Consider the following 17,601-nt stretch of genomic DNA (forward strand, 5'->3'; position numbering starts at 1 on the left):
CAGCAAATCCTCCTTAGACCCTCGCCAATTTCTATCAGTGCACCATAGAAAGCTTCCTTTCTAGATGCATCATGGCTTGATGTGGCAAGCAGGACCACAGGAAACTACAGAGGACTGCGGACACAGCTAAGCACAACGTGGAAGCTGGCTTCCCCTACATAGAATTGATCATAGAGTAATTGAGTAAATACAGCTCAGAAACAGACCCTTCAGCCCAACTGGTCCAAACAAACCACAGCATCCTCCCTGCTAGTCCCAGTTGCCTGCATTCAGCCATAACCCTCCACCTATCTATCCAAATGCCTCCTAAATCTTGCAGTTGTCTACACCTCGAAATTTATTATCAAAGTACCATGTAAAACCCTGAGAATCATTTTCTTGTGGGCATAATCAATAAATCCAATAATCATAATAGAATCAATAAGAGAACCCACACCAACAGGGAGAACAACTAGTGTGCAAAAAAATCCTCTGTGCAAATTCTCAGAGAAAGAATGAACGACTGAATAAATAAATAATAAGTATCAAGGACCTGCGACGAAGTGAGTCTGTAGGCTGTGAGAATGTTTCGTTATGGGGGAAGTGAAGTTATCCTCTCCGGTTCAAAAGCCCGATGATCGTCTGGACTAGGCGCAAGCACCGTATGAATCAGGAATGGGCCTCTTTGTTCAGCCCAGTCTCCATCCACACACTGGCCACTTGTCATGTCTGCAAACTGCATGAGAGGAAGGCACTGACAGGAGACCCAGAAGGAAGGCAAGATGAATAGGATTAGAGCCATGTCATAAAGTTACTTCAAGGGTAAGTTTTATTAATATTAGTAAATTTATGGTTTATAATCTAAATGTGAAGTGGGTGAGTGTTTATCTGTGAACACAAGGGGCTGCAATCTGGGGCAAGAAGCGCTCTGCTGGGGTTGCGGCACCATCTCTAACCACCTCCCTCTCCCCTGCCTCTGTGTCATCGGGCTTCTTGTCCGGACGTCCAGCCCTTTCCCCTGCAAACCACTGGGAAACCTTGAAGTCATCACCTTCAGCATTTACTATGGAACCAATCCTACTGATTGCATATTGCCCCCACCACAACCAATCCTACATTTCACCTTACTCTTTGCAAACTGAACTTCTGATGACATGATCTCTGGCCTGTCATCACCAACCCCCACTATACCTCAAACCACCTCCCGATGGAAGCCACATTCATACCTATTTTCCATAAACTTGACTCTACCAATAAACTCTTTGTCAACCCCCCATTTTGCAAATTCCGCAAACATATGCCCCCCACCAGGGACTCAATAATCCTGTACTTGTTGACTCATGTTGGCTCCCAATCTCTCTCTGTCCTCCATCTTAAATCCCCGTCTGCTCTCATTCAGAAACAGGTTTAATATCACCAGCATATGTCATGAAATTTGTTAACTTAGCGGCAGCAGTACAATGCAATATACGATAAAATAGGAAAAAAAGTATATCAACAATAATAAGTACATAAATGTATATTAAATTGTTAAATTACAAATAGTGCAAAAACAGGAATAATAAAAAAGTGAGGTAGTTTTCATGGGTTCAATGTCCATTTAGGAATCAGACAGCAGAGAGAAAAAGCTGTTCCGAAATCTCTGAGTATGTGTCTTCAGGCTTCTGTACCTCCTTCCTGATAGTAACAATGAGAAGAGGGCACGTTCTGGGTGATGGGGGTCCTTCATGATCAACGATGAAGCCCTTTCTGAGGCACTGCTCCTTGAAGATGTCTTGTGAGTGTAAGCGTCAGCACGGACTAGAAGGGACGAGATGGCCTGTTTCCGTGCTGTAGTTGTTATATGGATACTATGGAGGCTAGTACCCAAGATGGACCTGACTAATTTGACAACTTTCTGTAGCTTCGTTTGATCCTGTACGGTAGCCCCCAGTGACGCAGCCTGACAGAATGCTCTCCACAGTACATCTACAGAAGTTTTCAAGTGTCTTAGGTGACAAACCAAATCTCTTCAAAACTCCTAATGAAATATAGTCACTGTCTTGCCTTCTTCGTAGCTTCATCAAAATGTTGAGACCAGGTTAGACTCTCATTCGACGCTCCTGTCCTCAGTTCCTCCAGCAGTTTGTTCTCTTTGCTCTTTCTGAAACATCTTTCCTACAGTTGAAGTCCATCTTTCTAACATGACTTTTTGACATCATTTTTCTCCACAGTGTAACACTCTATTAATGAAGTATGTGTTTTAATTTATCCTAAGCTATTGTATATCCCTGGTGAACTCTGGCTCAGAACTGTTGAGCCCTTCTCGTGATGAACGGTTTATGAGTAATTTAAAAGTAAACATGATTGTTGTGAACTCAGATTGAATAACCAGAAAAGTGGGTAATACATTGATAATTGTTAAACATTAAGCCAACAGGAGGTCTGCTTAACAATAGAAGATATTGTCAAAGACATAAATGTAGCCACTTAAAATAGATTATGTGAAGATAACACATTTATAACCAACTACACTACTGGAAGGAGTAGGAAAGGGAAAATCTGAAGAATGATCACCCCAGTTTAATTGTGCTGGGAGGAGCGTACCCAGTCTCCATGACACACTGATGACCAATTTTCTTTAATAGTGTGCTTGACCTTTACAAATATGGACTGTGCTCTCTCTTACCCGGCAGTAAAGCTGCTTAGTACACAGTGAAAAGAAATTGTCCTGGAAAAGGATACGTGGTACAGTGTAACTTGTTTCAAACCGCTGTGAGAAACTGCCAACTCTCTCTCTTGATTTTAATACAGTTTCCTAACTGAATACTCCTTAATCCACTCTATTAATCATCTGCTTGTTAGCACATAAACATTCCTTTGATCCATGTACACCTGCGCTGTCATTTAGAACAGAGAACATTACAGCACAGTACAGGCCATTCAGCCCACAAAGTTGTGCCAAACTTTCATCCTATGCTAAGATTAATTAAACTCTTTCGTCATATATAGCCTGTATTATTCTGTCATCCATGTGCCTACCTAAGAATTTCTTAAATGCCTGTAATATACCTTGCCTTTGTTCCACACACCCACTACCTCTGATATCCCCCTATGCTTTCCTCCAATTACCTTAAAATTATGAGACCATGGTCTTAGCCATTTCCACCCTAGGAAAAGTTTTCTGGATATCCACACATCTATGCCTCCCACCATCTTGTATGTCTCTATCAGGTCACCTCTCATCTCTTAAGATTTTTATTACAAGCCTATCTACTCCAATTACCCCACTCTCCACAGTTCAGAATCAGTCACTCAAAATGTCCATCCAGATGGACAACAGGCTCTGAAACACCTAATCAGATGATTCCTGACTCCTGGTCTTTACTTGCATGTAGTGGAGTGTTCAGGATCAAAATCTTAATTTCTGAATTGCAGGTCGTGATGGGCCAAACAGTCTTAAGTTCAAGTTCAGTTGTCATTTAGCCATACTGGCTCTGTTACAGGACTCAAAATGGACACACTGGAGGCTGTGGTAGAACAAAGGACCCTCCGGAAAATCCTGGCAAATCTGGGCAATGTTTCTCACCCTCTGCACGCCACCTTGGCTGAACGGAGGAGCACTTTCAGTAAAAGACTGAGACAACTGCGCTGCTCCATAGAGCGCTATGTGAGGTCACTCTAACCCTCAGGCTTTAAGGCTCTATAATGTCAACCTATAGTCGGGGAAGTGGTGACCCCCTTGGACCGTTTGAGGTCACTTTTATTCTTTCTTACTTCTGTTACAAATGAGGAGCAACTCTGATGGGCAGAAGGGTACAGAATCGCCAATGCCTGCCCCCCCCCTCCTTTTTGAGAATCGCAAGATCGCTATTATTTCGGGTTTTATACCCAGGAAATGAGAGAGATACACAGCATGTCAGTAATGAGAGAGAGAGACAACGCCAGAATACACAAGGTGGAATGTCTCCTATTGACAAAGAGAGAGATTACTGCTATTGTCTCTTGAAGGAGGAATCATGTATCGAGTACTGTACTATTCATTGAAACCCCTCAGGGGGCAACCAGAGTGGTCTGGTTGAGGGATTGCATCATCCCAACCTGATTGACACCTGAGACCCCGTGAGTGGGGATAAAAGTAGGGTCTGGGGAACACCCCTCAGACGCACCAGGAGAAACGCTACGAGACCGGTGGGGGCTTGTGTGTGTGTCCACCCTTGCCTGGGTGACGAGTCCACCACGGAACGGTCTAGCTAAAGGACGCAGAGGGGTCATACGTGAATGGCCACAACAACAACGAATTGAAGGATCCAGATCGTAAAAGGAAAGTCGGCAAGTTAATAGCTGTTACTGCTTTTTCTCTCTCCAACAATTGCAACACAGTGATCAACAACGACTGCAGCCTGTATGAACTGAACTGAACTTTATATTTCCATCGGACAATTCATTATCCCTTAGACAACGATAGAGCTTATTTCTTATTGATGATTATTATACCCGCACTTTTAGGTTTAGTATTGATGATGTATATTATCTGCATATTTGCATTGATATTATTTTTGTGTATTTTTACTAATAAATACTGTTAAAAATAGTATCATCAGACTTCAACGGCTACTCCTATCTTTGCTGGTAAGATACTCAGTTACAGGGTTTGTAAAACTTCTCATTTAATATTTGTATATCTGTGACACTGTGATTTCCTTTGGGATCAATATCTATCTACACATGTACATAGCTAAACGAAACGACGTTCCTACAGGGCTAAGGTGCAAAACACAGTGCGTTCACACACAGCACGCATAGTTACGATAGCACATACTTTTCTCTGGAATTCCACGATTCTCTAATTTTAGGAGTGCAATTTTCCCTCAAACAGAAAGTGCAGAAAATACCCAGCAGGTCAGTCTGCATCTGTGGGAAGAGAAATAAAGGTAACACCTCAAGTGGAAACACCAGGAAATCTGCAGATGCTGGAAATTCAAACAATACACACACACAAAATGCTGGTGGAACACAGCAGGCCAGGCAGCATCTATAAGGAGCAGCACTGTCGACGTTTCGGGCTGAGACCCTTCGTCGGGACTCAAGTGGAAGACTATTGTCAAAAAATGATAGAGAAATTGACCCTGTAAAGCTGCAGAAAGTGGGAGAGAGGGATGCTCATGCCCTTGTTTGGAGAGAAGCTTCGGGATTCGGGTCTGTGATCGTACAGTTCTTTAAATTCACGAACAATTCATTATCTTGAGTTCTCAGTTCGACTCTCTGGTACAGTTCCACTTTCAGCCGTCCGAGGCGCGCAAGTCATCGGATGAAACACTCCCAGTGGAATTGGGCGTGGTTTATGACCCAGCGGGAAGCATCGAGTTTTTCATTCACGCCAGATTGCTGCAGTCGGGAGAGTACGTGGAAAATGCGAGAGTCGAGAAATGGCTTCACTCAGGTGAGTGAAAAATAATCTTTCATGAACGGTGAACAAACTTTGAGATGAACTTTTCAACAAAGTTTTTCCAACTTATCGAACTTCTAACGTGGACTACGTCGGAAGTCTATGGGAAGTGAGTTTAATGCTTAAGTGTTTCATGAGCAATCCCCCCAGTGCCCCGTCTCCTCTCTCTCTACCACTGTGCTGGTGGGTTGGTTCAATATCAGTTTGAAGAAATTCGGGTTTTTGCCATTTCACTTTTCATTTGGTTGTATTTTAAACAAAAGGCTGCTCGGAGTCTGAGGTAAGATGTCGGTAAGACAAAGACGCTGGCCTGGTGTGAGGGAGTGACTGGCTGTTGCATTGGGAGGCGGGCGGGTGAGTGAGCAGTTCCCTCTCACCTGACCTGGCGGGGAGCCTCGATGGCTGGGGCCAGTGGTGTCTCGCCGGCGTCTCCAGGGGATTACCGGGACGTGCCAAGCAGCACGTCATAAAAATAAACTGGAAACGGAGAGGCAGGACATTCGGCCCATCTCTGCACTGCTGGAACCGCCTTCCACGACCCCTCGTTTTGTGAGTTTAAAACGTCCGTTCCTTCCTCGGTCGCGTGTTTATGCTTTTCTGATTTATTGTTGATACACACTTCTGAGAAAAGAAAGTAGTTCTCTGTTGGATTTCTTGGAAACAGTGTGGCTTTCATGACCTTTAATTGGGCTTTTCCTCATAGTGGACCCAGAGAGAGCTTCTTCACTTTATCAAAGTTCTTCAACAGTAACTGTAACACTCTAGTCTGCGTTCTGCTTTTTCCTTTTGTGTATTACCTCGATGTACTCGTGTGGAGCTGTCTGTCTGGAATACACAGACAAAATCTTGTCACTTTATCTCGGAACATGTGATAACAAACCATTAATTATGCCATCAGAAGACCAAAGTCTGCTCGTCCAATGCTGGCATGTGTACGCACACATTTCTGACATCCTTGTCAATCTGCACTTCAGTGCGGGATAGGTTGGTGCCTGGAATTCTATTGCAGCAAGTGTGATTAAAGTTTAATTATTAATTTAACATGGCTTTCTTGCTCTACAATTCTGCCTCTTGAGAAATAAACAATTGTGTAGAGATGCCTTTATGACGTTGTTAACCTATGGAGCAATTCTTAGTGATTGCAATGGGATTTTCCCCCAACACCGAACAGCCGCATTGCAAGTGCTTGTGCTTCCTCTGTCCTCCATTTTCCTACTTGAAGATCTGTAACATTGTCTTAAACCCCAGCCTTCCCCAGTCTCATACATCTGCTGAACTTTGTTTCTGTAGAACGCTTCTCTCTTCTTCCTCCTTGCCCCACTCAGTGATTTCTCCTCCTTCCTCCTTTAGAAATTGCAGGTTTTTGAGCCCAGACTTGTGTTAAGTCTGTTTTATTTTCCAGCCTTCATGGGTATCTTAAATTTGCCCCTTCAGATAACTTCCCATGAACTAACACCAGACAGGCAGGGCAAATGGCTTCATTCTACACTATAAATTTCTACCAGTAGAATAGAGAGAAAGAATTCAAGCCTTGCTGGACTTGGATCTCAGTACCAGGTGTATCTCAGGTTAATTGTTTGATACATGACTTTTGATTACTTTGGGAGTAATGGTGCTTGCTTAAACCACCCTCTTCATTTGAACCTGGATTGCAAATTGAATTCTCTTTCAGCCTCTTGGCAGTTTTGAACAATAGTTGGGCTTTGTTAATTCTGCTAAAGTAAACACCAATTCCAAATGTTTGCATCTGATTATCAGAATTTTATTTATTCAGTTGTCCTGAAATATTAGCCTTTGTGTATTAGCCCCTTGTGTATGCAGTTTGAGAAAGTAGAAAGCCTTCCCATTTACTCAGTTTCCAACATGCATCTCCTTTTGACAGACAGACAGACATACTTTATTGATCCAGAGGGAAACTGGGTTTCGTTACAGTCGTACCAACCAAGAATAGTGCAGAAATATAGGAATATAAAACCATAAATAATTAAATAATAAGTAAATTATGTCAACTGGAAATAAGTCCAGGACCAACCTATTGGCTCAGGGTGTCTGACACTCTGATGGAGGAGTTGTAAAGTTTGATGGCCACAGGTAGGAGGAATGACTTCCTATGACGCTTAGTGTTACATCTTGGTGGAATGAGTCTCGGGCTGAATGTACTCCTGTGCCTAACAAGTACATTATGGAGTGGATGGGAGTCATTGTCCAAGATGGCATGCAACTTGGACAGCATCCTCTTTTCAGACACCACCGTCAGAGAGTCCAGTTCCACCCCCACAACATCGCTGGCCTTATGAATGAGTTTGTTGTTTCTGTTGGTGTCTGCTACCTTCAGCCTGCTGCCCCAGCACACAACAGCAAACATGATAGCACTGGCCACCACAGCCTCATAGAACATCCTCGGCATTGTCTGGCAGATGTTAAAGGACCTCAGTCTCCTCAGGAAATAGAGACGGCTCTGACCCTTCTTGTAGACAGCCTCGGTGTTCTTTGTATTCATTGACAAGACAGATTGTGGCCTCCACTGGAAATTATTTCAAGGTGTTACTTGATAGAGACTTCTGGTACTTTGATATTTGCAGAAGCAGTAATATTGGAATGGTAGAGTCTTGAGAAGTGGGCACGTGCCCCTGTGTCTGATGCATAACTCCTAGTTGAATGGATCTGGTAAAATTGCTCTGCAAGAAGTCAGTATGGGTTTGATTGTCAGATAGAAGTTTTCTCTATCCTATGAGATAGAAGTTAGGAATCGATTTCTCGAATTTCCAGTAGGCATGAACATTGATTTCTCTAACTTCTGGTATGCCCCCCACCCACTCGTTCACCATTTCCCATCCCCTTTTCCCCCCTCTCTCTCTTTATTTCCTTGCTTGCCTATTACCTCCCTCTGGTGCTCCCCCCCCCCACCCCTTTTCTTTCTTCTACAGCCTTCTGTCTTTTTTTTTAACCAATTTACTTCCCAGCTCTTTACTCCATCCCCTCCCCCTTCAGGTTTCACGAATCACCTTGTGTCTCTCTGTCCCCTCCCCCCACCTTTTAAATTAACTCCTCGGCTTTTATCCCCCCCAGTCCTGCTGAAGGGATTCGGCCCAAAACGCCGACTGTACTCCTCTCCTAGATGCTACCTGACCTGCTGAGTTCCTCCTGCATTCTGCGTGTGCAGATAGCAGCTGCAGTTTCAAAAGGTGTCGGTACAGTGCACTACACCCTAGTGAATCCCTTGGTGGACAGGTGGCTTTTTCCTGGATGGTGTTGAGCTTGGGTAAATGTGGACCTGCTTCCACTTGGGCAAGTGAAGATATTTCTTTTAATGCTTCACTTGTGTTTGTAGGGAGGGAGGCGATGAGCTCCCTTGTAACGCAGTGAAGCTGCTGGCCATTAGTTACCTGAAGACCTGGGTGGGGAATTAAACAACTGTAAAGTGACAGTGGCAAGGGAAACTTGTTGGAACCTCAGAGATGCAAGAAACTGGATTATTTATCTATTTATTGGGATACAGTGTGGAATGGGTCATTCCACCCCCTTCGAGCCACTCCACTCCCCGACTTAACCCCAGCCTAATCACAAGACAATTTACAGTGACCAATTAACCTACCAACAGTTACGTCTTTGGACTGTGGGAGGAAACCAGAGCACCCGGAGGAAACCCACACGGTCACAGAGAGAACATAGAAACTCCTTACAGGCAGCAGCGGCTGTTGAAACCAGGTCATTGGCACTGTGAATCCATGTGCTAACCACTACGTGACCAGATTCTGGAATCTGCAGCAGCAAGCAATCTGTTGGAGGAACTCAGCAGGAGCAGAACCGTGGTTTGGGGGAGGAGAAGTGGGGTGGGAGGGCCTTGGCAATGTTTCAATACCTGCATCAGAACATGGTGGGTCAGACTCGGTTTAGAGATGACCATTGTCTGGCACTTTCGGTGACAAGTAACATTGATGCCCCATCTCAACTCAAGGTGATCCAGCACAGTGCTCACAGATACAGACAGTGGCATGCAAAAGTTTGGGCACTGCTGGTCAAAAGTTCTGTTACTGTGAATAGCTAAGCGAGTAAAAGATTTCCAAAAGGCATAAAGTTAAAGATGACACATTTCTTCAGTATTTTAAGCAAGATTACTTTTTTATTTCCATCTTTCATTCTTTTTATTATTATTATTAATATCAACAAAATAAAATTGATACATAGATAATGGGATTACAAACATACACATTTCAACTGAACATGAAAGAATACATAAGCAATGGTTACAGTATAAATGAGTATTCCCAAATCATGGACAATACAATTTACAAATAAACAAGGCAAACCTAGGTATATCATAATATATATTTTTAAAAAACAGAAAAAAGAAAAATAAAAAAAATTGTGCAAAAAAACTAATCTGTTAATTTAATAACTAATAGGGAAAAAAAACAAAAGAGAAAAAGAAAAAATGGAAAAAAAAGGGCTGTTTCTAATATCTCACAAAAATACAAAATCATCAGTGTCGTCAACTCCGATCCTCTCAACATATATAAAATCGAAACTGGAAAAACAAATAGGCTTGGAACAGGGTCATATTGCATCTTATGAAAATATTGAATAAATGGTCTCCATATCTTTTCAAATTTAATAGAAGTATCAAATACAATACTTCTAATTTTTTCTATATTATTGTAGCGGTGTGCTACACGCAGTGCTAAAATAACGACACGGAGTCGGTAAACTGCAGTTAAAAGAAGATTTTATTCGAACTTCACAGCCTTGCTTTAAAGCCTCCCTGATCCCGCCCTCTCAGGGCGCGGATGCTGTAGGGGGCACGTACTCACAATCCCCCGCAGGCTTTTCCCTTTGTTGGTGAAGCAGACCTGGCGCCCTTTTGGGACTGGCCTTTGTGAGCTGGTTCGAGTGCGCTAGGAAGTGGGTCGCCACATAACTCCCCCCCCCCCCCCCACCCCCCCCAGAACCAGAACCGGCGATACAGCCCCCAATGTCCACAGTCTGGGCCGGACCCTGTTTGGGAGGTCGGCCTCTGCGTCGTGGTGCCAGAAACTCGACAGGTTACGCCAAGTCCACATGGGCCAGTTTGAGTCGGTCCAGCGTGAAAACCTCCTCTCTCCCCCCAACGTCCAGCATGAACGTGGACCAGTTGTTCCGGAGCACCATAAACAGCCCCTCGTAGGGCCGTTGCAGCGGTGGCCAATGCCCGCCCCTTCGTACAAACACAAACTTACAGTTCTGCAGGTCTGCATCGGGATAGCCTCCTGTATGTGTGGGACAAGCGGTCGGGACGCCATTTTTTGGTCGACACTGGTGCCGAGATCAGCGTCTTACCTCCGACGAGTTAAGACACCCGTAACAGGGCACCGGGTCCCCCCCGAGGGCCGTGAACAGCAGCACGGTAAGAACCTACGGCACCCGTACGGTGCAGCTACAGTTCGGCTCCAGCCGGTTCACGTGGGACTTCACACTGGCCGCCGTAGCCCAACCGCTTCTGGGTGCGGATTTTTTGCGGGCACACAGCCTGCTGGTCGACCTGCCGAGGCAGAGACTGGTCCACGCCGAGACCTTTCAGACGTTCTCCCTGGGAGAAGCCCAGTTGCCAGCCCCACACCTTGACTCCATCATGCTGTCTGACAACGACTTCACCAGAGTCCTGGCAGATTTCCCATCGATTCTGGCACCGCAGTTCACGGCAGCCATGCCCTGACACGGCGTACAGCACCACATACCGACCCAGGGACCACTCCTCCACGCCCGTGCTCGGCAGCTTCCCCTGGACAAGCTCCGACTGGTGAAGGAGGAGTTCAAGAGGATGGAGGAATTGGGGATCATCCGGCGGTCCGACAGCCCATGGGCTTCCCCCCTGCACATGGTGCCCAAAGCGACGGGAGGCTGGAGACCATGTGGCGACTACCGCAGGCTGAACGAGGCTACCACACCAGACCGCTACCCTGTGCCGCACATTCAGGACTTTGCAGCAAACCCGCACTGCGCACAGATCTTCTCCAAGGTAGACTTCGTCCGGGGATACCATCAAATCCCGATGCATCCTGACGACGTCCCCAAAACGGCTCTCATCACCCCGTTCGGCCTTTTTGAGTTCCTCCGCATGCTGTTCAGCCTGAAGAATGCTGCACAGACGTTCCAGTGGTTAATGGACGCGGTGGGACGCGACCTGGACTTCGCGTTCATCTATTTGGACGACATCCTCATAGCCAGCAGCAGTCATCAGGAGCATCTGTCCCACCTCCATCAACTCTACGCCCGACTGAGTGAGTATGGTCTGACAATCAACCCGGCCAAATGCCAGTTCGGGCTCGACACCATCGACTTCCTGGGCCACAGGATTATTAAAGTCGGGGCAACCCTTCTGCCCGCTAAGGTAGACGCGTTCCGCCATTTCCCCCGACCCACCACGATCAAAGGCCTTCAGGAATTCGTGGGTATGGTAAATTTCTACCATCGCTTCCTCCCTTCAGCTGCCTGAATCATGCGCCCTGTTCGCCCTGATGTCGGGTCCGGGCAAGGACATTACCTGGGACGAGGAGTCCGCCGCCGCTTTCATTAAAACGAAAGAAGCCTTGGCGAACGCCGCGATGCTAGTGCACCCCAGAATGGACATCCCTACCGCCCTCACAGTGGACGCATCCAACACGGCAGTCGGTGGGGAACTGGAGCAACTCATCGCAGGTCGCTGGCAACCTCTGGCGTTTTTCAGCAAACACCTGCGGCCACCCGAGCTCAAATACAGTGCTTTCGACCCAGAACTGTTGGCGCTATACCTGGCAATCTGGCATTTCAGATACTTCTTGGAAGGTCGGCCCTTCACCGCGTTCACGGACCACAAACTGCTTACCTTTACGTTCACGAAGGTGTCCGATCCCTGGTCGTCCCGCCAGCGGCGCCATCTGTCCTACATCTCTGAATACACGATGGATGTCCGGCACGTCTCGGGTAAGGACAATGTCGTGGCGGATGCGCTCTCTCGCCCTACCGTTCATGCCCTTTCCCAAGGGGTAACTTTGAGGCGCTGGCAGAGGCACAGCAGGCAGACGAAGAGATCCCGAGTTACAGAACCGCAGTCTCCGGTTTGCAGCTCCAGGACCTCCCCGTAGGCCCAGGTGAGAGGACCCGACTCTGTGACGTCGCCACCGGCCAGCCCCGTCCCGTCGTCCCGGCACCTTGGCGGCGACGCGTTTTCGACTCCATTCATAACTTAGCGCACCCCTCCATCTGGACAACCGTCCGGATGGTCTCCAGCAGGTTTGTTTGGCACGGACTCCGCAAGCAGGTCAGTGCATGGGCCAGAACTTGCATGCACTGCCAGACGGCCAAGGTGCAGCAGCACACCAAAGCTCTGCCGCAGCAGTTCCACCCCACCCACCGGCGTTTCGACCACATTCATGCGGATATCGTGGGCCGCCTGCCAGTGTCACGCGGAGCGCGGCACCTCCTGACTATCGTGGACCAGTTCACCAGATGGCCAGTGGCGATCCGGCTCACCGACACCATCTCCGAATCTTGCACCCGGGCACTGATCGCCACCTGGGTGTCCGGCTTTGGTGTACCGGCCCACATTACCTCCGACAGAGGCGCCCAGTTCACGTCCAGCCTGTGGTCAGCTGTGGCCAGCCTTTTGGGGACACAGCTGCATCACACCACTGCCTACCACCCACAGTCGAACGGCCTGGTGGAGCGTTTCCACCGTCACCTGAAGTCGGCTGTCATGGCCCGCCTGTGAGGAGCTAACTGGGTGGACGAACTTCCCTGGGTTCTACTCGGCATCCGCACGGCGCCCAAAGACGACCTGCACGCCTCATCGGCCGAGTTGGTGTACGGCGCACCCCTGGTCGTCCCCGGGGAGTTCCTACTAGCCCCAAGGGGGCAAGAGGAAGAACCCCAGCAGTCCTGGACAGTCTACGCAAGAGGCTCGGTAACCTGGCCCCCATACCCACTTCGCAGCATGGGCAGAACCCAACCTGCAGAACCTGGTGTTTCCCAGAAACTTGCAGGGTGGGCTACAGTGGTGGGCTTCTGCGCCCCACTGCTGGTGGTAGAAACACCATTGTTCGTTGGGCTCCCCACCCCTGCCTCTGGGGTTGGTGGGCTCTGTGGCCGGGCCTGGTCTGGTTTGCTGCTGGGAGCATGGCCTAGTGATCTGTGCGATGGATGCCCCACTCACCTTCTTGGTGTTCCACAGCAAGTCCGCCCGGGCTGCCACCTTCCGGGGGTCACTGATATCTGCATCGAACAGCAGCAGGCGTATGTCCTCGGGCAGCTGCTCTAGGAATGCCTGCTCAAACATGAGGCAGGGTTTGTGTCCGCTGGCCAGAGACAGCATCTCATTCATTAAAGCCGATGGAGGTCTGTCTCCCAAGCCTTCCAGGTGTAGTAAACGGTCAGCCCACTCGCCGTGAGAGTCCGAAGGTCCTTATGAGCAGGGCTTTGAATTCCGTGTACTTGCTGTCGGCTGGGGGAGACTGTACGAACTCCTCAACCTGGGCCGCTGTGTCCTGGTCGAGGGAGCTCAGCACGTAGTAGTAACGTGTGTCCTCTGAGGTTATCTGCCGAACGTGGAATTGGGCTCCTGCTTGCTGGAACCAGAGGAGAGGTTGCAGCGTCCAGAAGCTTGGCAGTTTCAACGAAACCACATGAACAGATGCGGCGTCGTTCATCTCCGGTCAAAAAATCGTTTGGACTGTCGGAGTCACCAATTGTAGCGGTGTGCTACACACAGCGCTAAAATAGCGACACGGAGTCGGTAAACTGCAGTTAAAGAAGATTTTATTCGAACTTCATGGCCTTGCTTTAAAGCCTCCCTGATCCCGCCCTCCCCGGGCGCGGATGCTGTAGGAGGCACGTACTCACAATCCCCCTGCAGGCTTTTCCCTTTGTAGGTGAAGCAGACCTGGCGCCCTTTTGGGACTGGCCTTTGTGCCGGCGCGCTGGCACAAATTGTGAGCCGGTTCGAGTGCGCTAGGAAGTGGGTCGCCACATAATATTATATTTTCTATATATTTCCATCTTTTACAGTTTCAAAATAACGGGAAAGGGCGCAAAGCAGAAGTTGGGCACCCTGCATGGTTAGTACTTAGTAATGCCCTCTTTGGCAAGTATCACAGCTTGTAAATGCTTTCTGTAGCCAGCTAAGACTCTTTCAATTCTTGTTTGGGGATTTTCACCCATTCTAACTTGCAAAAACTTTTTAGTTCTGTGAGATTCTTGGGTCGTCTTGCATGCATTGCTCTTTTGAGGTCTATTCCAAGATGTTTAGGTTGAGGGACAGTGAGGGCCATGGCCAAACCTTCAGCTTTTGAGGTAGTCCATTGTGGATTTTGAGGTGTGTTTAGGATCATTATCCTGTTGTAGAAGCTGTCCTCTTTTCATCTTCAGCTTTTTTACAGACGATGTGATGTTTGCTTTCAGAATTTGCTGGTATTTAATTGAATTCATTCTTCCCTCTACCAATGAAATGTTCCCCATGCCACTGGCTGCAACACAAGCCCAAAGCATGATCGATCCACCCCCATGCTTACCAGTTGGAGGGGTGTTCTTTTCCTTTGTGAACTTCTGATGCTGAATTTTGTGGTGAGGATGCAGGAAAGGTTTTCTTCCGATGACTCTTCCATGAAGGTCATATTTGTGCAGGTATTGCTGCACAGTAGAACAGTGCACCACCACTCCAGAGTCTGCTAAATCTTCCTGAAGGTCTTTTGCAGTCAAGCAGGGGTTTTGATTTGCCTTTCTAGCAATCCTACGAGTGGTTCTCTTGGAAAACTTTCTTGGTCTTCCAGACCTCAACTTGACCTCCACCGTTCCTGTTAACTGCCATTTCTTAATTACATTACGAACTGAGGAAAGGGCTGCCTGAAAACACTTTGCTATCTTCTTATAGCCTTCCCCTGCTTTGTGGGCATCATTTAATTTAATTTTCAGAGTGCTAGGCAGCTGCTTAGAGGAGCCCATGGTTGCTGATTGTTGGGACAAGGTTTAAGGAGTCAGGGTATTTATAAAACTTTGAAATTTGCATCACTTGGCCTTTCCTAATGATGACTGTGAACAAGCCATAGCCCTAACAAGCTAATTGACGTCTGAGACCTTGGTAAAAGTTATCTGACATCTCAAATCTCTTGGGGTGCCCAAACTTTTGCATGGTGCTCCTTTTTTCCCACTCTAAAATTGAACGAAACAAAAAGAATACTGTCAGTATCCACAGGGGTTTGTTTCCAGGACCCCCCCCCCCCCCACCCAATGGATGCTCAAGTCCCTCGTATAAAATGGCGTAGTATTTGCACATAACCTACGCACATCCCCCCCCCCATATACTTTAAATCATCTCTAGATTACTTATAATACCTAATCAATGTAAATAGTTATACTGTATTGCTTAGGGAATAATGACAAGAAAAAAAAGTCTGTACATGTTCAGTACAGACGCAACCATCGTAGCTTTTCTGGGAACGCTGATACTGCCTCAGCATCAGCCAATGCCGATTCTCCCGTGATCTTTAAGTTCTTGAGGCTGTAGCGCTCCACGTATCTGGCCAGCCATCCCTTACCAGCCTTAAACTCCTTCCTCTTGCTCAATGCAAGCAGCGAGCAAACGAGACAGGAGGCGAACGAGTGCTGGAGAGAGACTGAGGATCTGTGAAATGGCAGGAGGCTACAGCAGGCTATGCCTACACATAACTTCATTTGCGTGGACTCAGCCTAGTGTGGCGTGCAGCATATTCAAGTTTTTTTTTTGGAAATTTGGAATTTTTTAAAAAAATATTTTCGATTTGCGGTTGGTTGAATCCGTGGTTATGGAGGGCTGACTGTACACTAATCTTAAAATGTTGAAGAGAATGTTTCATCTTTAACTTTATGACTTTTGGAGATCAGTTTGTCTTCTGCTCACTTAACTATTCACAGTAACAGAAATTTTAACCAGGGATGCCCAGACTTTTTGCATGCCTCTGTAATTAAGAAGTTACAATTCCATGTAGAAGTAAATGTAGTGTAATCAACAGCAGCCACACCTACTTTTGATCTTCATTGGGAAGGAAGGTTTGTGATGGAGCAGTGAAAGATAGTTGGACCTGGGACGTCCCAGGGCAAAGTCCTAGATATCCATGAAATGATATGTCGCTGCTGTTTTGTGCAGCAATTAAGGTCTTCCCTGTCTGTCTGTCCTTGGCCATCTTCCCTCCTGTGCCCTGTTGTGGTTTCTCGTGCCCCACAAACGACCAGGAGACGCAGAGGATTCTTCAAGAAGTATTAAACTTTAATTTGCAAATCAAAGCTGAGACAGTCATTGAGCTAGTCGCTGATTGCCCACTGATCCTTGTACATAGCATTTTTTATAGCAATCTCCTGATTTAGTTGTATTAGCATATCCAATCGTCTATAGTTGCGTATCACAGGTACATCCGCCACTATTGTTTCTACCCATTGACTTAATCATGTTCTAATCTACATCTCTTAGTTACCTCATTAACACCCCATTATCTTCTACTTTCTTAAGATTTCATTCTCCTACTAAATTGGATACATGCATGGCAAAATAGCAAGCTCAAAGCTGACTACATAGTTTTGGTTACATAGCAAACAATGCAACTTTTATACTCCAATAGCTCCAGGTGTGGTTGTGGGGTCCTCATTTCTGCCTCTACAGTACAGCGCTAAGTTAAATAAGGTCCTAGCGTTGATACAATTGGCATTCCACACTGCCTTTGTGAGGTGGAGTCAGAGTCAAAGAGAGATGTGCGTGCGTACATTCACTCACTCTCCCTACCACTTAACCTGTGCACTAGCTGCAGTTAACCTACCAACTGAATGTTTTTGGAATGTGTGAAGGAGCAATATCTCCTGGAGGAAATCTTTGCAGTTGTGGAGAAACCATGCAGACTCCACACTGGGAGCACCGGCGGACCGGATTGAAGCCAGGTCACTAGTGGGGCGAGGCAACAGTCTTATTAACAGAGGATGCAAGCCTGAGCTTCAGGATCTGATCTGAATCCATTCTATTGCCGCACAAACGTAAATGGGACTTGAATCTCCAGAACTTTGGTCAATTCTGTCATGGTCATATGAACATACTTTTCTTTAAAAGCAAGCTTCCCACCAACGAGTTAGATTGGTTGGATTCTTATCTCCTGAATGTGAACTATACTTTCACATAATCATTTCACTTGCAGTGCAGGGACTTTTAATCTTTTTTTTACACT

The 17,601-nt window shown here is 46.8% G+C and overlaps 1 protein-coding gene across 1 annotated transcript in view; it reads left to right on the forward strand.

Moving 5' to 3' along the window:
- Window positions 1-5,275: 5,275 nt before the first annotated feature.
- Window positions 5,276-17,601, forward strand: part of tmem51a (transmembrane protein 51a) — a 55,894-nt gene continuing 43,568 nt past the window's right edge. The window contains exon 1 of the mRNA XM_059951872.1: window positions 5,276-5,401. The gene's annotated coding sequence lies outside the window, so the exon portion shown is untranslated. The remainder of the gene's footprint in view (window positions 5,402-17,601) is intronic.

This window comes from Hypanus sabinus, chromosome 27 (genome assembly GCF_030144855.1).
Source record: "Hypanus sabinus isolate sHypSab1 chromosome 27, sHypSab1.hap1, whole genome shotgun sequence".
Lineage (NCBI taxonomy): Eukaryota > Metazoa > Chordata > Chondrichthyes > Myliobatiformes > Dasyatidae > Hypanus > Hypanus sabinus.